Source organism: Podarcis vaucheri, assembly GCF_965113315.1.
Source record: "Podarcis vaucheri genome assembly, chromosome: 12".
Taxonomy (NCBI): Eukaryota; Metazoa; Chordata; class Lepidosauria; order Squamata; family Lacertidae; genus Podarcis; species Podarcis vaucheri.
The window spans coordinates 39431694-39453801 of NC_138750.1; the positions used below are offsets into that span (position 1 = coordinate 39431694).

Below are 22108 nucleotides of genomic sequence, written 5' to 3' on the forward strand. Positions count from 1 at the left end.
GCTGCTCCCCTCAGCCACTGCAGCTGAGCTCTCATTTGCTTTCACCTGGCAATAAGGACTCGGATCCTGGCTGCCCCGGGTAGCGACAAAACTCCTCTCTTTCAAAGCTTTGCTTTTCCCTCTGCAGGGAACCATCTGAAATCAAAACTCCATGACCTGTGCAAAAGAGCTTTTTTAAAATGGCAGCAGATTCTGGGAGCACGTGGAAAAGATGGTGGGTCTCTATCTCCCTCTCTTCTCTAGTGTGACCTCTCTCTCCTGTGCCACCTGAGGCCATAGCTGCACATCTACCTGGCTTTGTAACCCCTCCATTTCCCAGCAGATGAGCAATGTGCTCTGCCATCTCTGCTTCTGGTAGATATAGGAGCATGGGAAGTTGCCATATACCAGCTTGGACTTTTTTTAAACTGCTAGCCCACTGTTGTCTGCTCTGAATGGTAGGATCTCAGGCCATCATCTGCTACTGAACCCTTTTAACTGAACATGTCAGGGGTTGAATGTGGGACTTTCTGCCGCAGGGGTAGGGAATTTTAGTCCTGGGGGTCCAAATCCAGACCTCCAGGCTTCTCTGCCTGGCCCCTGGAGCTCTCCTCAGGCCACACTCCTCACCGACCTTGCTTCATTTCCATTTCCCACAATGCCATGGGCCAATGCTATGTGAAGGAATTATGGGAAATGATCATGGCGGCTGTCTCTGCAGCCCACCTGGCACCCTTTAGATGTTTTGGACTACAATTCCCATCATCCCCAAGTAGCACAACCATGTTGGCTGGGGAAGATTGAAGTTGTAGTCCAAAACACCTGGATGGAGAAGGCTGATGTAGGGAATTGCAATGGATTGGGAAAACTGCTGGTTTAGTTAATATCTTAGAGAGACTTAAATCCCACCTCCCTCCACACACACCTTCTGCTGAGGTTTTCTTGACAATGACAAGAGGGACAAATTGTTCATAGATCTTATGTGGCATCTCAGATACAGTATATTTTCAGTTCTGTAATTTTCATGTGCAGTGCTTGGACTGGTAGGAGGAAGAGACAGAATGCCAATATATTGGTGAATAATGGGCTTATTTTTCTTGTTCACAGTCTGATCTTTCTGGACTTTCATCCTCAGAACTCCTCGTTCTCGTGAGACTGGAGTAGATGACCCAGTGATGTGGACTGGAGTCTGTCTAAATTTGAAGGAATTCAGTGTGGGGGGAATGTAACATTTAAAAGATAAAGAAGGGGGGGTGTTCTTGAAAAATACTGCTGTCTTGTGTAAGCCATGATTATATGTTAATGAATATGTGTCGCATTTACGCTGTTTTCCAGTTGGGCAAAAACTCTGAACTGAAGGAAGACTTTGTATTATTATTATTATTATTATTATTATTATTATTATTATTATTATTATACAGTCATACCTCATGCTATGTTTGCTTCAGGTTGTGCATTGTCAGGTTGCATCCTGCGGCGACCCGGAATTACCGGAAAGGATTACTTCTGGGTTTCGCCGCTCACGCATGTGCAGACACGCAAAATAATGTCACACGCATGTGCACAAGCAGACGCGGGCTGCGTTCCTTTCAGGTTGTGAACGGGGCTCCAGAACGGATCCTGTTTGCAACCAGAGGTACCACTGTATATGTGAAAATGAACATATGAAGACCCCAGCTGGATCATGCTCATGACCCGTCTAGTCCAGCATCCTGTTCTCACAGTGGCTGCTCCAATGCCTATGGGAAATACCCAAGCAGGACCTGAGTGCATGAATTCTAGCAACTGGCGTTCTTATCTCCAGCTTTGGAGGTATCTCACATAGCCATTGTGGCTTTGGACCCCCAGCCATGGCTAAGGGCGAGGAACAGTAGTCAGAAACCAACAGGGCAGCAGGGCTCCCACGTGATTGAGGACATCATAAAAGCAGCAGGTGACAGATTAGAAGCAAGCCTAATTTATTTATTTTTTAGAAATGTAAACCCCAAAGACCCCACAGCACTCTTTGAGGGTTTATCTACAGCAAATTTACACAACTATCTCGGGCATTTTGAGCAGTAGCAAGTTTTCATCACACACACATCAGGTGATAATCTAGCAAGTCATGGAATCGTGGAATTGTTGAGTTGGACAGGGTCCCGGGGTTAACTAGTCCAGGCCCCTGCAATGCCGGAATCTCCACTTTGTTCCCTTCCCAGCAATTCTTTTACACAAAACAGATACAGAGACTGGAATGTGAAGAGTTTCACTTTGCCATCTGTCTCTACTTTCCCCTTCTTCTTTCCCCCTCCCCCCCTTCTCTTTCCTTTCTGCCCTTTCCTCTGCCTTAATTTAATAGGAAAACCAGTCACACAAGATGCCAGGCAGACAAATGTACTGAAGCCCTGTTAACATTTAATCTCTTTTTAGATAGATGCAAATATTGCTGTCAATGGTATCGGAGCCGGGTCCAGCAATCATTCAAGAAGCCTGCTCATCCATTTTCCAAGCCCGTACTCATTACAATCAGTCACTGAAAATTGCGATCCAGAATATTCGTTCTTGACGAAAACAATGGAATTAAGCCACCCAGCTTCAGAGAATTGCTTTCATATTCAAGCAGCACTACAGACATACAGACACCTCGCTGATGATTTTACTGCCCTGAAGAAAATATATTGCTCCTGCCAGAAACCTGTCTTTTGGTGCTTTGTCACTTACGAGTAATGATAAAATTCCAACAGAGAGACTTCTTTTTAATCTTACAGGTCATCGTTTGTACTCTGGACAGTCTTCCCTTTTGTCCTCATTTAGTCTAGATAAGGAGGAAATTCTTTTTAGTTGCCTCCAAACTTTGAAACCACACTCAAAAATCAAAGCCAGGTTTCGGGTGGAGCACACTTTCACAAAAGTCCTACCGACCCACCCACTTTTTTGCATGGGTAATCTTTTGCATAATAGTTAGGGCACTGCACTACCAGGTACACTTCTGATTGCTAGATAGAGCCATATAGTACTTGAAGTGAAATCTAATCCATGCAATACCTTGACGAATACTATCTGCAGAATAATTATATGCTCATTCACACATTACACAGAACACAGGTACAAAAGAGTGGTTTGTGCTGGTGTTGTATGGGTAGCTGTATGAGCTTACATCTCAGCTCTTTGCGTACACAGATTCTTCACTCCCTGAACACAACATGTGAATGCTCTTATCATTATCTAGTTTGGCTCACCATCAGTCAGGTATTGTGAAATTCTTACAGAAATTGCTCTCCTTTGTCTAATCTAGGAAGACAGAGTTGCCAGAAGAAAATGACTACAATTGCTGCTGAATAAAACCACAATTTCCTCACAAATATCAAAGGAAAGGACTGTTGCAAAGAAGTAAACTTGAAGGGGTTATTGGCAGACGCACCAGTTTTAAGGTGCCCAGTCAATATTGACCTTTCTGTTACACAAACTGTATAATAATAATTTCCCAGGCCTTTCTCTCTTAGATACACTGCTAAAATATCCAAACTTTGCTAGTGTTTCCAATGTTTTTCTCATGCTCTTGGTTGACTGCAACTCCCATCAACCCTAACTATTGGCTGTGTTGGCTGGGGCTGATGGGAGTTGGAGTCCAACAACATGTGGAGGGCATCACACTGGCCGCCCGTCCTCTAGCAACACACTGAGAAACAATCTAGGCTGGGGATATGCACAGGAAGAGGCGGGCCTTGTGTAGATGGGGACAGGGTCAGCGTCAGGTTTGAGGGGGTACTGGCCAGTGTCCCTCTAGTGGCCCCCCTTCTCAGACAGTAATTCCTGGTGTGTTTATCTGGCTGCAATGACAGTGCTGAACACTGAATGGGGTTTGTATGTGTGCATCTAACAACATTTATACTCCCCACAATGCCTCAGAAAGACACTTGGACCATGTCACCTGACTCTGCATGTCACCTGACTCTGCATGTCACCTGACTCAGGTGCTGGGATTGGGGGAGGTGGTGGAATAGGAGGCCTGGGGACAGGCATTAACTCTGGGGAATACCAGCTGCTGGCAGCTGCCCAAGGATGCTAGGTAAGAACACTGCTGCTGGCTCAAAGAACATAAACAATTAATTTTAAAATAATCACAGTTGAGGCACAGAGCCTCTAACAGCAGTCAGTCATCTTATCAATAAACAAAAACAAACAGGAGCCGTCCTTCCTATGCTGCCCCTTGAAGGCAGGGTCCCCCTCCTACAACTACAGCCATACCTCAGAAGTCGAACGCCTTGCAAGACGAACGTCTTGGCTCCCGAACGCCGCAAACATTTTTTGGAACCCGAACGCCTATTGCGACTTCTGCGGCTTCCGATTAGCTGCAGGAGCTTCCTGCAGCCAATCGGAAGCCGTGCCTTGGTTCCCGAACGTTTTGGAAGTCGAACGGACTTACGGAACGGATTCCGTTCGGCTTCCGAGGTACGACTGTATTAACTCTTTGCTCTCCCAATACTGCTGGGTGCACTTTACCACAACAGATAACAACGCTGCACACATCTAACAACGCTGATGAGCCCCAATTGATATCAATTGATACCAGCAAAACTACCAGCAGAAGAGCTACTGTATGATAGTGGCTTAAGAGACTGAAATCTGAATCAGGAAGTCCATGGTTCCAGTGTTGCCTCTGCTATAATCCCACAAGGTTTAGACAAGTGGGCTTTGCAGGGGGTTGTGGACTAGGGTCCCTTCCAACTCTATGATTCTCTTTCTCTCAGCCTCAGTCGTCCCCCCCACTATCCACAACATGGGGGCTTACAAGGTGGTCATAAGTGAGTCAGTAAGGGAGTCAGTGTGGTGTAGTGGTTAAGAGCGGTAGTCTTGTAATCTAGTGAACTGGGTTCGATTCCCCGCTCCTCCACATACAGCTGCTGGGTGACCTTGGGCTACTCACACTTCTCTGAAGTCTCTCAGCCCCACTCACCTCACAGACTGTTTGTTGTGGGGGAGGAAGGGAAAGGAGATTGTTAGCTGCTTTGAGACTCCAAACTCTTCCTCTTCTTCTTCTTCTTCTTCTTCTTCTTCTTCTTCTTCTTCTTCTTCGTAAGGATTACAGCTTAGACAAGGCATTGTTTTTAGATTAAAAAACAGAGCAAAGTGTCATAGGCAAAGATCCTCCTGAAGGAAAAGGTCTCTGCCAGCTAGCAAAACATCCTAAGGGAAAGGAGTAAGATGAACTTCCTTTGGAACCCATGTCTAATCCCGACATGCAACAGGAACACTTATGCATATACCCCTTGCAAAGCTCCATCGAAATTCTTTTACGCATCCTGGTGAACCACTTTGGATCGCCCTAGCTGCAAAAATCATCCCTAGCCAAAAGAAGCAGCAGTATGGCAGTGAAGCTTTGTACAAAACCCACCAGCTGTTCTGATTCAGTATGACTAAGGTGCACAATAGTCCTTTGATTCACATAATTGTCTGCCAGTGTGACCCCTATTTCAGTGTCATTTCAATAGGAAATGCAGTTACTGAGAAATGGGGGAAAGACTTAGCGACATCGTCACACTCATGAATAAGATGTCAGATTCTAAAGCGAGAGGTGTTTAAATGAAAGGATGATGCAAAGACGAGAAAAAGCACTGTTGCATTGCTTAGCTCACAAGTGGGCAGAAGGCAGATCGGTATTTACTAGTAGATAGATCTCTGGGTGATTTGCAATAGATCAGCAAAGATTTCTGACTCTTATTTCTGTTATTACAGAAATTTCTGTTTATTTCTATTATTACAGAAATAACAAATTGACTTGTTTTCACTGAAATTAGACTCTGGAAATGAAGAAAACCAGGAGGAAACTTTTCTGTGAATGTCCTGTGAGCATTTTCCACCCGATCCTGTATGCGGCGCTGTTTCTGTTCCATTGCAGCTCACCTTCTGCTAAAGATGACATTATTTGTCTCCTGTGCTTTGGTGAAATTATATAAAACGTGTCATTTATATAATTCTTTGTCACTTTTTAGCTTTAAGTGAGAATATCAAAAGACAAACCACTTCGTGGTTTTTTCCCCTGACAATCAAGCAGTGTAGAAATTTTATGAAATAAATAATAAATAAAGATCCCAAATACAATAGTCTGATATTTATAAAGAATTTATTTTAAAAAAACAAGAACTCAGCACCAATAATAATTATTATATTTTCCTAGGAATGCGGATGAAACAACCGCTTGTCAGTGGTTCAAACAATTGCATATTTCCTTGGTGTTTATGTAGCCTATAACCCATGATACCTGCACTGCAATTCCATACATGTCTACTCAGAAGTAAGTCACATTGAGTTCAATGGGGCTTACATCCACGTAAGCTTAAATAGGATTGCAACCTGTGTCTTTTCACCCCATTTCCTCATTCTGTGTGGAAGCAAAGCAGAAAAGTGCCACAACACCATGAATTAATATCAATCCAGTTTAGAACTGTAATGTCTTGAGAAGGGGGAAGGGGAGATTATTCAAACCTCTGGGCTATATATAAAAGCTAATTATAATATATAATGGTGTGCTGTCTTTGATCACTAGCAACACATCTGGTTGCTGTTAATTTACTTTTGCATCTCAGTTCCCAGTGTAGGAATAACTAAATTAAAACTTAATCCAAGGATGCAGCGAGGTGAAAAATCTTTATTAGTCACAATACTATAGGTGTGTGTGATTTGCTTCTAACCTATAGTTCTGAGCCACTATGTATTGACAGATGAATATGAGACATTTATTGTCTCTGTGGGACTCGCACAAAGGGCTTTGATTGGCTGGAACTCTTGCTTTGTTTGAAGGTTATGTGAAGACTTTGTCATTCACCGTCAGCACGCTGACAAGCTCTGTCCTCTGAAAGGTTTGTCTGGATTCTAGCAGACAAACACAAGACACACGGCATGTGATGTTCAATTATTTTCTCCCGTCACTATCACTCATTAAAAGGCCTGCATGATCCACAGCTTTTGTCACTGGTCACTAAGGGTCCCAGGATTGGCAAGAGTTTAATAATCAATAAATACTATACGATTGCATGGATTGGAACATAGATCTTTGCAGTTCTGCCTCAAAACCAGGGCTTGCAAGATTCTGCAAATATGCAACAAAGGATAAGGTGTATTACGTATTTAGTAAGGCATATGGAAGGATGAATCCATCCATTTCAGTTTCTCTCATTTTCCCGGTCTCGGGTTCAGTTTGCCCCATTTCTATATCAGCTTGCAATTTTGTTTAAAAAGTCCTTGTGAAAAATTGGCAGCATTTTAGGGCACATTTGCAGTTTCACCTAATATACACACTTCTGTAAAATGTTAAAAGGCACAAAAAGCCATTGGTTGATAAGGGGGTTGGGAGGAATATGAAATCCTGGCCCTGCTATGAACAAATGCAGAAGATTACCTGATTTACGAGGATTTATAAAATTTCAAGGTGCCCAAGGCAGAAGACTCTGCAGGTAACAATGAGTATATATTTGATTATGGGCTTAGGGGGAGAGACAGAGAGAGAGAGAGAGAGAATGGTCCATCAAGTCTCAATCATTCTTTTAGAAACTGTCCTGAAAATAGACGTTTTCCATTACTGGTAAATTGAGCTTGCACTGTGGGGAAAATAAGATTGCAATTCCTGGATGCAACAGGAAGTGACCCTTCATCTAAGTTCAAGTTTAAGGATAGTGTAGGGATTGCAAACATGGTACCCTCCTGGTTTTGGGAGGGTACAGCTCCTACCCACTTCACCCACAGTTGGACATGCTGTCTGGGGCCAAAGGGAGTTGTAGGCCAACAATATCCAGAGGGGAGCACATTGGCTATCGCTTAGAATCATAGAAGGAACCACAAGGGTCATCTAGTCCAACCCCCTGCAATGCAGGAATCTTTTGCCCAGTGGGGGGGCTCATACCCACAACTCTGAGATTAAGAGTCTCGTGCTCTACAGACTAAGCTATCCCCCCAGCTATCTAAGCTATAGCTCTGATATAGTGGCATGTCCATAACTTGGCATTCCATCCCAGTTGCTGCTTGCCTTTGCGCAGAGCTCAAACTTCGGCCTCTGTGGTGAGAGGTATACTTCATGGTTCTGCTTTTGAATGTTTGCCTCCTATGAAAGCTCAAAGAATGTGGAATAAAAGAACTTAGCATAAGATGCACCCATGCAGTTAAGTGAATAGCAATCGCCCAACTGATGCTACCAGTCAAGACAATAATCCAATTTACACTGTGTAAATTCAGAAAGGAGTGCAAACACAAACTATGAAGAGAGAAATGGGTGTTTGTATGGGTGGCCCAGCCCTTAAAAGGTAAAGGTAAGGGACCCCTGACAGTTAAGTCCAGTCGCAAACGACTCTGGGGTTGCGGCGCTCATCTCACTTTACAGGCCGAGGAAGCCAGCATTTGTCCGCAGACAGTTTTTCCGGGTCATGTGGCCAGCATGCCTAAGCCGCTTCTGGCAAAACCAGAGCAGTGCATGGACATGCCGTTTACCTTCCCGCTGGAGCGGTACCTATTTATCTACTTGCACTTGACGTGCTTTCGAACTGCTAGGTTGGCAGGAGCTGGGACCGAGCAATGGGAGCTCACCCCGTCGCAGGGATTCGAACAGTCGACCTTCCGACCAGCAAGCCCAAGGCTCAGTGGTTTAGACCACAGCGCCACCCGCGTCCCATGGCCCAGCACTTACTTCCAAATAAATATGTTAACAGTTAATTGAATTAGGCGTTTGATATATATACCTTGTCTTTACACAAAAGAATCGTTTTGTGTGTATAGGATTTGGCATGCCAGTTTTGTTCCCTAATAAACCCACATTCTCAGGAAAGCGATTAGGATCTGGACAAAGGCTGTTGGCATCACACATGCCAGACAAATGTCATTTTCTGGCTACATTTGAAAATCCAGTGCTCTGGAACTTCCCCCTGAGTGGAATTAATTTGCCAGAAAAAAATTAATTCAGCTCATGCAGTGGCCTAAAAAGAAAACAAGAAAACAACTTCAGAATTCTGCTATGGCTCATCATACTTGATGAAGGTAATGAAGGCAAAAGAAAGAAAGAAAGAAAGAAAGAAAGAAAGAAAGAAAGAAAGAAAGGAAGGAAAGAAAGAAAGAGGAAGGGAGGGAAGGGAGGAAGGGAGGGAGGGAGGGAGGGAGGGAGGGAGGAAGGAAGGAAGGAAGGAAGGAAGGAAGGAAGGAGACAAAGCTAATAATTTTGCATATGTTGGGAGAATCATAGAATTGTAGAAGGGATCCTCAGGGTCATCTAGTCCAACCCACTGTAATACAGGAATCATAACTAATTGTAGATAGTAAGTTTCCTCCATTAATTCTTAATTGTCCATATGGCATTCTCTTCTTAATCACTGCCTTCCCACCCATTTCTTCTCCCCCAGTCTGGATTGTCTCATACATTTTCCTTTTTGAGGTATCCATGGGCACATAGGTGCCAACTCCCTGCAGCCCTAGGTGCCCGAGCACCCACAAAATTCCCCATGAAGGGGCAAGTCACCCACACATATCAGTGCCAGGACCATGCACACTGCATGACACCCATGGCCAAGGGCACCCATGGTTGTGGGGCCAAGTTGGCATTCCTGTCTCGGCATGGGTTGAGGGAGGGGAATGCTTTATTTTAATAAAAAGGAACAAAATATATCGTTGATTTTTAACATGAACGGCATGGGCATTAGGGAAGTTTTCTAGAAGGGTCGTGAGATCTCTCCCACCCCAAACACTGGTAAGGATGGAGGAAAAGCCTGACATTGTTTGCATTTTAATGAAAAGCTACCTAATTCACATTTCTCAGCTCCATGGTAGGAGGCAATACAGTCATACCTTGGGCTGAAGTAGCTTTGGGTTAAGCATTTTCGGGTTACGCTCCGTGGAGACCCGGAAGTAACATAACATCTTGAAGGTCCCAGGCCACAGAGAGGTTAGGCTGGCCTCAACTTTTTCGGCTGTGGCTCCGATCTGGTGGAACACTCTGTCACAAGAGACTAGGGCCCTGCGGGACTTGACATCTTTCCGCAGGGCCTGCAAGACAGAGCTGTTCCACCAGGCCTTTGGCCAGGGCACAGCCTGACTCCCTCCTTTGGCAATCTTCGCGGAGCTCTGGTCCAATGGTTGCCAGTGGTTTGCTTTGAATTAATTTTATAATGAATGATTTTAGAGTGTTGTTTGTGTTGTACTGTTGTACTGTTTTATTGTTGTTAGCCGCCCTGAGCCCGGCTTTGGCTGGGGAGGGCGGGATATAAATAAAATTTATGATGATGATGATGATGATGCATTACTTCTGGGTTTTGCCACTTGTGCATGCGCAGACGCTCAAAATGATGTCATGTGCATGCACGGAAGCAGTGAATCACGAGCCGCGCATGCACAGAGGCGCAGATGCGGGTTGTATTCGCTTCAGGATGCGAACATGGCTCTGGAACGGATCCCGTTTGCATCCAGAGGTACCTGTCAGGGAGAGGCAAACGGGAAAAGATGAAAGGACAGAAACCAGCAGTTATAGAGAGCCTAAAGAGATTATCAGCAGCTTGTCGTCTGACAATCAGTCTGACGTAGAGGGGGAGGAGGATGAGCCTGGGACAAGTCATGCTGTACACAGAGGAAGTAAGGGGAGGAGTTTTCGCAGACTTGCAAGCTGGGTGCGGGAAAGGAGGAAGTAAAATTAGAGGGAGCAACTGCGCACAAGGGGAAGGAGGTTAATGGAAACGCTGGAGATGTACGTTTGAACTTTGTCAAATAAATCAATTGTTTGGAACTGGCTGGGAGCCCGGAGTCTTATCTATGGCCAGCTGGACAGCACTAAGCCTTGTAATGGTTGCTAGAAACCACGGGTGGGGAAAGTGAAATTGAGTTCCAGTCCTGCTTGCAGATTTCCCACAGGCATCTGGCTGGCCACTGTGAGAACAGGGTTTTGGATTAGATGGGCCATTGGCCTGATCTAGTAGGCTGCTATCGTCTTCTGAACAAAACACAACTATTCTCTGAAATCTGCACTTCTTCAGTCCCCCTTCCTTTTTTCTTTTTTTCTTTTTTTGCATTTCTCCATTCCCCCCCCCCCAACCAGTTCTCAAAAAACAAATGATTGGTACGAGATTGCACATTTCGGAAAAAGTATGCATAAAAGTTAATGTGTATTAGTGAAAATAACATTTAAAATGCATTATTTTAAAGGAAATTGCTTGCAAAAATGTCCACCGTGGTCAAGAGTGCATTCAAAAATATGTTTATTAGAAGAAATTCACACTTAAAGTTCTGGTGAATTTTCGTGAGGATTTTTTTAAAAAAAGAATTCACAAATTATTGCAAAAATGTGAAGAACTGGATTTATGATAGGAAAAGAGACAGAGAACATAGATTGGCAAATCCATCCATGGGTGCCAACTCCCTGGGGCCCTGGGTGCCCTAGCACCCACAAAATTCCCCATGAAGGGGCAGGGCACCCACAAATTTCAGTGCCAGGGCCATGCACGCTGCATGGCACCCACGGCCAAGGGCACCCATGGTCTTGGGGCCAAGTTGGCACTCCTGATTCCATTCATCATTAACTGCTGGTCACCTTCCAAAACTCTTGCCATTTCTGCACAGACCTGTGCACAGTTTGGCATTGGTCTTCCACGGCTGCCCACATGACACTGCTGAAGATTTATCTTCCTTCGCTAAAACGAGTCATTGGATTTATCTCTTTCAGTATCATAGGTCTTCATTCAGTCAAATAAACCATATTTGATTACCACCCTGGAAAGATATAAATGCTAAATACTGTTTAACTTTATTTTACGAGATGGAAATATATATATTTTTTCCTTTTCTAGTGACCTTTTATTGCCTTGCGAATAAAAAAATAATTTACCAGGCAGAAATAACAGCCAGAGGAAGAGGCGATTTATGAGCATGCCAACTCCACTAAAACCAAAGGATAAACATAATGGTCTCAGAACAAAAATAGTGGATTATCTATTTCGGTGGTCTCAAAACTCAGGGGTGGAAAAGCCACATTGGCTCCCAAAATCAGAGGCTACCTCATTTCATTACTCTGCAGGGGAAAGAGCATTTGCCACTTCTCTCTGTATTTAAAACTCTCGCCTGCTAACCAGAAAAAATTAACTGGATTAGTATGAATATACAGTACTTTAAACAACTGTATTGTAACTGTTCATGAAATGGGAGAGCAAGTGGAATCAGCAGCTACTTTGGGTCCTAGCATGTCACTAAAGATTGCTTTTGGAAGTTCTACTTTTTGTTTTGCTGAAGTATAGAAAGGCTTTTTGGAGGCTCAGATGAACCCCACCCCATTCACTGACAGAATGGGTCGTGGGTGTTGTGGGGGCAGAGGCTAGACTTACCCCTTCCCAGCAACATGCCCAGAGACCGTGTCCCCCACCCCATTCCATCCATGTGTTATGCCAGCATGTGAAAAGTATCTACACACATAATATCAAAGTATCCATGCAGGTCAGGACTGGGGAGCTGTTGGCTCTCTAAATGGACTACAGTGGTACCTCGGGTTACATACGCTTCAGGTTACAGACTCCGCTAACCCAGAAATAGTACCTCGGGTTAAGAACTTTGCTTCAGGATGAGAACAGAAATCGTGCTCCAGCGGCACGGCAGCAGCAGGAGGCCCCATTAGCTAAAGTGGTGCTTCAGGTTAAGAACAGTTTCAGGTTAAGAACGGACCTCTGGAATGAAATTAAGTACTTAACCCGAGTTGTACAGTGGACAACTCCCATAATCCCTAACAGTTGACTCTGCTGGCTAGGGATGATGGGAATTGCAGTTCAACAACATCTGGAGGGCCGAAGGTTCCCCAGCCCTGACAGAGAGTTTCCAAGGTCATTCCCCCTCAGATGGAGGAACTGTTTATGTGTAGTGACCCTTCCACATGCTGTCTGAATGTGCAGATAGCAGGTGGGCATGGCTACCAAGTACATTGGCAGGGGGGACACAGCCAGCCCACAAGACTACACAACACTGCTAATGCAGTTCTTTCAAGATGGCATGATCTGAAATCTCCTTCTTGGAACTTACTGCTACAGAGTGGTGCATTTTTCAGCAAAAAGGCCACATTGGGAGGTAGAAGTTCAAACTGCAGAAGCAGCAAAGGGTGCAAGCTCCACATCTTTGGCCAGATGGATCACCTAACGGTAGCTGCTCCATGCCATATGAATTTTAGTCAGCCTTTATTCAGTCTGCAATTATACTCAGTAGTAGGATATAGGTGCTGCAAGCTGTGATTTGGCGTCTAGCGCATTCATTCAAGCTGTGAGGTTTATGAATGCAAATGAGCTGAAGTCTTCTAATTGTTGTTCCTATTGGAGGTCGCTTCTCTCAGGAAGAGAAGCGTGTGGCAACATTGTGAAGCGGCCCATAAATGGTGGAAAGAATGGATCAGAGCAGATTCAGAGTGGTTCAGATAGATTACAACAATGATGATGCCTCTTTGACTTGGGCATAACCTGTAGTAGTAGTAGTAGTAGTAATAATAATAATAATAATAATAATAATAATAATAATAATAATAATTTATATCCCACCCATCTGGGCCACTCTGGGCAACATATAAACCACAACAAAACATCAAACATGAAGAAACAAGATATCCTATACAAGCAACAAACAAACCAATAAATCAATAAAAACCAATAACAATGATAATAACAATAATAAGTTTACAGTTATACCCAAATTAAAGTTAACCGCCAAGCCCAACTAAACATTTAACCAACACTAACCCAACAAAAATGAAACAGATGAGCCAAAATTAGAACCATTTAAAACATTTGAAAACATTTTAGCCAGTTGCCCCAGCCCAAGAGTTGCTCCAGCCCTGTTCCTCTGGCCTCCCAGGAGCCTCTTTTAGCTGTTCAGGGTGAGTGTGGGCCCCGCCCCCTAGGCTAGGTGGGAATTGGCCTTGTAGCAGGGATCAGATCTTCCTTCCAGCACTCAGGCAGCATCCTGTGGGGTCTTCTTTTTTGGTCAGAAAACATCTGTATTAACTTTGCTTTGGAAAAATCCTTCTTATTTCTGGATGCTTATGCACTTATATTCCCCTGGTGTGAGGACTAACTGTTGGACAGGAAAAGCATGCAAAGAGACTTACGATTCAAGGCTGGAAGGATAACGCCCACCATCCATGGACTCCACAGTCTGAAAACCTTCCTGCACTTGAACATATATGTTATCATCATCAATGTTTGCACGGAAGAGCTCCGCCGGCAGCATGGCCCAGGGAAATATTTCGGAAGCTGTTGAAGTTGCTCATCTCGACGCGAGTCTCTTTTCAAGTGCGCGCTGAAAATTCCAGTATAAATATTTATAAGTGTATGAATGCCTGATAGAATGTAGAGTTTAATTACATTCCATTATTTATAAGAAGTCATTTATTAATTTATTTAAAATGTACATTTTAAATACAGCGCCCTGACGCTCAGCCCGTTTCAGAATTCACCGGCCATTCGATAGGGAACTTGAAAGGAAAGGAGCGTCGCTGGGATATTTAAGCGCTCGGCACAAATATTGTTTAATGAACGTGTGGAGATTTACCTAGCGGCCTCTTTTTGCAGCCTTGGCTCTAGATCGGGAGGGTGGGAGAGTTCCTTCCTTCCAAAGGGAGCTTTAGAGGGAAAGCAGTGGAAGGAAGCCAAAATCAAGCAGCTCCAGGTGTGCAAATCTTTTGGATTGCTGATCGTTTGTTCACAAGCTCTTCCCTGCCCTGTGATCACCCCAGATGAATTACAGCCCAGACTTAGGCTGCATATACACCATACATGTAAAGCACCTTCTACACCCAAATAATTCTGGGAGCTGTGGTTTGTTAAGTGTAGCTCTGTATGGGGTAAGCCATAGTTCCCAGGATTCTTGGAGGTATATGTGTGTTTTAAATGCGTATGACACAGCCCTATTTATCTTAGTCCCCATCCACACCATACATTTAAAGCAGTATTATACCACTTTAAGCAGTCATGACATTCCCCCAGGAATTCTGGGAGATGTAGTTTATTCAAATTGTTAGGAGATCCCCCAATTCCACACCCAGAGCAATAATTTTCAGAGTGGTGTACCAACCACTCCCTCTTCACAGGGAATCCCTAATGGAATTTCAACACATTTTATTCTCCTGGAAACCTTTGCAAATTGGGACTCTTCTGTTGTTTGGGAGATAATTCCAAGAGTACTGATTGTACTGCATATGCAGATCAGTGCTAGAAGAAACATTTCTTTGACCTGCAGTCTAGAGAATCCTTTTTCGTAGAGACAGAACAAAACTGCCGCCTTGGGTTTGCAGCCATTGCATGTTGCTAGACGTTTGCCGGTTTGCCAATGCAGTATTGTGGTACCTCAGGTTAAGTACTTAATTCGTTCCGGAGGTCCATTCTTAACCTGAAACTGTTCTTAACCTGAGGTACCACTTTAGCTAATGGGGCCTCCTGCTGCCACCGCGCTGCCACCGCACGATTTCTGTTCTCATCCTGAAGCAAAGTTCTTAACCCGAGGTACTATTTCTGGGTTAGCGGAGTCTGTAACCTGAAGCGTATGTAACCTGAAGCGTATGTAACCCGAGGTACCACTGTACAAACCTTATCACCAGCTGGGTGGCTGGTTAGCTATCAGAATCCTTTCTTATTGATCTGCCTGAAATCTTTTCTCACTTTGCAGATGTGAGTGGCTTGAAGGAACGCTACCTGAAATATTTAAGTTCCACATTCCTGAAGCCAGCTCTTAAGCTGAAGGTGGTTAGGCATCTCTAAGGTACTATCAGCCGGCCTGGTCATAAATCACTGAGCCTTGTTGTTTACTACTCTGACTGATCTCCAGAACTAGGATCAATGCAGCTCATTCCTCAGATCTGAAACAAGCACATATAAGAGAAGATGTCAGGAAAGACCATTTTAAAAAGAAGGTCACGCCTAACCACGTCTCAGGCCCTAGAAATATTTCTTACAGCCCCCCTGGGGAAGATCACATTGTGTTGCTTGGAGGGCGACATTGTGCCGGCTGGGAAGACAAGAAGTCCAATCATTTTGTTTACAGATAGGTAGCCATGTTGGTCTGCCATAGTCAAAATAAAAAAAATCCTTCCAGTAGCACCTTAAAGACCAACTAAGTTAGTTCTTGGTATGAGCTTTCGTGTGCATGCAGGTATCTGAAGAAGTGTGCATGCACACAAAAGCTCATACCAAGAACTAACTTAGTTGGTCTTTAAGGTGCTACTGGAAGCAATCGTTTTGTGTTGCTGTTGTTATTTTAATGGATCCTGTAACACAAGGGTGAGGAAAGTTTCTGCTGAGAGCCACATTCCCTTGGAGGTAATCTGTTGGAGGATGCAAGTCAGCAGTGGGCCAGAACGAAGGTGGATGGGCCACTCTTTTCTCTTTCCATTTCTCCCCTTTGTCTCTTTCTCATTCTCCTTCTCTCCTGCCCCCTCCCTCCTTCCTCCTCCAAACCTGGTGGGCTGCTGAGAGAGGGGTAGATCACCAGTTGCAGGAAACCATGGGAGGGGAGAGTGCTCTAGTGCTTGAGCCCTGTTGGACTCATGTTCTTACATTTTCACTCTTGATCAAACAAAATAATTCCCTGCCACTATTTCATCTCTCCACCCCTTTTGGTTCCCCCTCTCTCATCCTTCTTTCCCTTTGGGCTCCCCCCACCCTGGTGTAAATTTACCAGGAGTCAGAGAACTTTTTCAGCAAGGGGCCGGTCCACTGTCCCTCAGACCTTGTGGAGGGCCGGATTACATCTTGGGGAAAAAAAGATGAATGAATTCCTATGCCCCACAAATAACCCAGGGATGCATTTTAAATGAAAGCACACATTCTACTCATGTAAAAACATGCTGATTCCCAAACCGTCCGCGGGCTGGATTGAGAAGGCGATTGGTCCGCATCTGTTTGCCTTTGTTTGCCTACCCATAATTTAGGCACCCCATCCATATAGCAAGTCTCAGCCATGATTTCCCCTGCTTTGCACACTCACTTCGTATATAAGTGGCTTGTGGGCTGGATTGAGACACTCCCCCTGAAGGTAACTGTACAGATGCACATGCTGAGATTTGTGTGACCTGCATATAGACCTGATTTTGAGGGGTGAGAATGGCCCAAATGCTAAGCATTATATCTGATTCCAAATGAAGTCCAGATGGTATCCAAATACAGATGAAAACCTGCTTCTTGATGTCAGGAACCATAATGCAAAATGTGTAGCAAATAAACAACATTCCAAAACCCATAGTAGGTTTGATGGGTGCCCTTAAATCCCATTGCAGGACAGATAATAAGAGTGATGGTTTGGTCCTTTCCCATCACAATATGAGAGAATGTATCTAGGGATCCAGAAGCAGATGTTTGAAATCCTGTACTTAGATGCCTTCCGGGTTTTTTATAGTACAAAACGTAGGCCCTCCCTCCTTGTATCAATAAGGATAATGAACCATTTTAAAAGGCAAAAGGATTATAACAGTGGAAGCAAACACTACCTCTCTAGTGTGCATACCCAAAGATGGTCGTCCGTCCCTATCCCCTATCCCCCAATCTCTTTTACAAAAGCTTCCAGGCAAGCAAAATTCCCACTAACTAATGCTGATTGCAGTCCTCTTTGAGAAGAAATAATGGAAAGGAATCAGCTGATGAAGGAAATGAATGGTGTCCAATTACAGCAAATGGTGATAAATAGAAACACATTGGAGTTGCTTACACTCACACTAATGCAAACTGGTCGGTCTAATGTTTCTTTCTTTCTTTCTTTCTTTCTTTCTTTCTTTCTTTCTTTCTTTCTTTCTTTCTTTCTTTCTGCTCTCTCTCTCTAAATAGGGCAACTTGTTGTTCCAAATCCAATGTTAAAAATGATCAATTGGGAGGAGTACATCTGTCTGATCAGCAAGCAGATAGCAACGCTTGGTGGTGGTAAGGAGACAAATGCCAGCTCAGCTTAAACTGCTACCAATCTCTGCTTCTTCACAAGCTCTGTTTTGGGTGTTTATTTTACTCGCATGACTCTTAATTCTCACAAGGAAAGCGGGGGGGGGGGTCACCCTCTCTGGCTCCCTTCACCGCATCAGTGTCCCGTAAATTGAAAAGTGGACGGGCCTTCGCAGCAGGGAGACTCCCCTCCTCATGGATGTAGTGTGAATGGCCAATTTGAAGTGCCTGTGTGAGTGTCTGGAGGTGGTTGGAGGATGGGTGGCGGCTAACTGATTGAGGCTGAATCCTGACAAGACGGAAGCACTGTTCTTGGGGGACAGGGGGCGGGCTGCTGTGCAGGACTCCCTGGTCCTGAATGGGGTAACTGTGTCACTGAAGGACCAGGTGCGCAGCCTGGGAGTCATTTTGGACTCACAGCTGTCCATGGAGGTGCAGGTCAATTCTGTGTCCAGGGCAGCTGTCTACCAGCTCCACCTGGTACGCAGGCTGAGACCCTACCTGCTCGCCAGAGTGGTATCTCCCGCTTGGACTACTGCAATGCACTCTATGTGGGGCTACCTTTGAACGTGACCCAGAAACTACAACTAATCTAGAATTTGGCAGCTAGAGAGGTGACTGGGAGTGGCTGCCGAGACCATATAACACCGGTCCTGAAAGACCTACATTGGCTCCCAGTACGTTTCCAAGCACAATTCAAAGTGTTGGTGCTGACTTTTAAAGCCCTAAACGGCCTTGGCCCAGTACACCTGAAGGAGCGTCTCCACCACCATCGTTCAGCCTGGACACTGAGATCTAGCGCCGAGGGCCTTCTGGAGGTTCCCTCACTGCAAGAAGTAAAGTTACAGGGAACCAGGCAGAGGGCCTTCTTGGTAGTGGCACCCGCCCTGTGGAACACCCTCCCACCAGATGTCAAAGAGAAAAACAACTACCAGACTTTTAGAAGACAGCCCTGAAGGCAGCCCTGTTTAGCAAAGTTTTTAATGACTGATGTTTTAATCTGTATTTTTAATCTTTTGTTGGAAGCCACCCAGAGTGGCTGGGGAAACCCAGCCAGATGGGCGGGGTATAAATATAATAATAATAATAATAATAATAATAATAATAATAATAATAATAATAACAATAATAATAATAATAAAGTCCTCTCCCATCTCTGGGTGTATGTACCTCCATAGCACAGGGGGAATAAGTTCAACCCTTCGTCTTGCTTGGGTCGCAAGTCCAAGCTGCTAGGTTGAGTTTATGTCCTGTTGACATAAACACAGCCGTTGATGTTCTCCTGACTCCTGCAACTTCCTGGCATTAGGGCAGACCTGGTAGACAGTAGCTTTCATGATTCTGTCCTGCTTTTAATGTTTCTTTTATTAAATAATGTTTTTTTCTGTTGTCGCGCACCACTCTGATATGTAAATACCTTTATGTAAAGTGTGCAAATACTTCTATAAATAAATAAACAGAAGTGTCTGTGAGAGGCCAAATGCTCATTTGGGAGAGTGGGGAACTGCTTTCTCTTCCACTTCCCTTCCTGCTTGTAGTGCTGTTAATTGCACAGATTAATATCAGTTAATGCCTATGCCATAGTTTTAATGAAACTGAACGGAAAGCAAATAGATTCTCACGTGTATTTCCATTGTCTGTGTCGTAAACATTCTATGAGGGATAAACAATCTCATTGCCTATGTCTGCATTAGATCTGTTGCAGCTGTGCAAGCATCTGTGGCTACACATGAAGGCGGCTGATGTCACTGCGGGAATGGATAATGCGACAATATCTGCTCTTCCCCGGTGGCGACAGGCAGCCTTTCTTTAGCATTTAAGTTTCCGGAGAGACGCCTCGTTATTTCAAATTGATGGAGAAGGAAAGGAATCTGAAAAGACACCAGATGAAGGTAGATTCTAGTGTTTTATTGGGGGGGGGGAGAGCAGTTCAAGAACAAAACAGCTGGATTCTCCAGGTTGAAAATATCCATATTGCAGCCTGTCCTTATACTGAGCTGCCTCATAATGTCACATCACGGGTCCATCTAGTTCCATATTCTCAACATGGATTGGTAGTTTCAGGTAAGGGGCATTGAACTTGGCACCGTCTGCATGAAAAGCAAGTGCTCTACAAAGGAGCTGATACCCTCCTGCTCAATGGATGCCAAACCTTCAGCTGATTCATACATAGTCGTCGTTTTTTTAGTTGGGATATATTTGGGTGAGCACAGTGAGCACAGTATCACCTCATTCTCTCACAGGGAAGTGTTTCTATGACTGTTGTGAGCATCGTAAAAAGGGGTAAAGGACCCCTGGACAGTTAAGTCCAGTCAAAGGTGACTCTGGGGTTGCAGCGCTCATCTCGGCTTTCAGGCTGTGGGAGCCGGCGTTTGTACACAAACAGCTTTCCGGGTCGCGTGGCCAGCATGACTAAACCGCTTCTGGCACAACAGGATACTGTGACGGAAACCAGGGCACATGGAAATGCCATTTACCTTCCCGCTGCAGAGGTACCTATTTATCTACTTGCACTGGCATGCTTTCGAACTGCTAGGAAGCGTAGAAAATTAAGCTTCTTAAATGAGAAATGATACTTCTCAAAAAGAACTTCAGATGTGAACAGGTTATATCCCACTAAGAAAAATATCTGACTGCACTATCTAAATTAAACACAGCTGGTTTTGCCCCATACATGCAGTGTGGGGTAGGTAAGGATGAAGCTCAGCCGAAAGTGAGTTTTGCAGGAAATGCTGATCCGGTTTGGCAAAGGGGGAAAGGGTCACCTGACATCATTGTGACATCAGGTAATTGACAGGACAATGACCCACTCACCTCTCACACTTGATATGTTGCAGGGTGGGAGAGATAAAGATCCAGGCTGCTGATTGGATGCAGTTCCCCACTCCTGTGATAAGTAGACGCCAGTCAGCATGGCTGTATTAAACTAGAAAAGAACAGCTTTGGACATTATTGCATGAGTGCTGTCAGCTGAATGGGGCATCGTTCTTTCATTCTGTCAGCAGAGCTTCCTGTAACACCTAAAGGAGAATCCGAACTATTATTTATTCATCATAAACCCACTTTAATAACTAAATTATTAACCCAATTTATTTATAGACAAGCCTTCATTACAGGGTAATCTCAGGATGGTTTCCAATAAGTGTCTTAAACACAACAAAACACATGACTGCATAATGAAATGTTTAAGTGGGACAGTTACCAGCCCTCCACTCTTTCCCATCTCAGGCACTGTGTTGGTCTGTAAAGGGAGTTGAGGGTCACCTAGAGGGGGGGGAGGCTTTAAGTGCTTCCCGTTTCCTGGTGCCACCCTCCCCTGTATTTGGAGCCTGGCGGGCCAGGCGTGGAAGCACTCAGACAATACTGTGCCACAGGCCTCTTGCTGTCTGTGAACTGCTTGCCAACTGTTTCCAATTCAAAGTGCTGGTTTTGACCTATAAAGCCTTAAATAGCCCAGGGCCTCAGTACCTCAAGGGCTCTGTCTCTCCCCATATGAACCAACCCGGACTCTGAGATTGTCATCTGAGGTCCTTCTTTGAGTGCCCCCTCCAAAGGACAGTGGTGGCTCACCTAGCTCATCATTACATCTCCTATGGGAATAGGCTCTGTTTATGTTCCCAGGACGTCGATTGTATGAAGCATATCCTACTGCATTGTGGGCAATATGAACAAGCAAGGGATCAACTGATCAAACCCTTACTGGCAAATTTGCCGGGAAAATCTGAAGCCTCCCATATTAAATATCTTTTGGAAGACGGGTCAAATGATCTTACACTGGCCATGGCAAAGTTTCTTTTGGAGGTTATAAGAAACAAAGACCATTATGCCCTAGATAAAGGAAAATGACTGCCTTGGTTTCTTCCATCTGTCTGTCTGGTCATTTTAACTGTATCTAGTTTTGAAATTGTTTTGTTGGTCTTTGGACAGCAATAAAGTTTTGATTTGATATTTTCAGGTGCCAGGCAAGAAACATTCCTTTTTAAACCAGGCTTTTAACTATCTACAGCTTTTTACTGTGGGTGGGATGTTTTAATGTAGGGTTTTGTTTAAAATGCAAGTTTTATTATGTTTGTTTTGGGGAGTTTTACTTAACATATTGTAAATCGCTTTGAGTTGACATGGCAAGAAAGCACCTAATAAATTTAATAAGTAATAATAATAATATACATCAGTCTCAGGTTGCTCAGGGCTTTGTAACTAAAACATAAAATTGTGGCTGGCAACATATAGGCAGC

The 22108-nt window shown here is 44.3% G+C and overlaps 2 long non-coding RNA genes across 3 annotated transcripts; both read right to left on the reverse strand.

The window, feature by feature from the left end:
* Positions 1-13172: 13172 nt before the first annotated feature.
* Positions 13173-15800, reverse strand: LOC309515405. The gene is made up of 3 exons (XR_014212464.1): positions 15642-15800; positions 14060-14250; positions 13173-13415 (listed from the first exon to the last, which is right to left on the reverse strand). It is a non-coding gene; the product is annotated as an uncharacterized lncRNA (long non-coding RNA).
* A 3757-nt stretch (positions 15801-19557) lies between these two features.
* On the reverse strand, positions 19558-21666 carry LOC309515415. Of its 2 annotated transcripts, none has more exons than XR_014212469.1 (3): positions 21376-21666; positions 20688-20893; positions 19558-19744 (listed from the first exon to the last, which is right to left on the reverse strand). It is a non-coding gene; the product is annotated as an uncharacterized lncRNA (long non-coding RNA). The 2 variants fall into 2 exon arrangements; XR_014212470.1 differs by having other exon boundaries at positions 21342-21666.
* Positions 21667-22108: the final 442 nt, after the last annotated feature.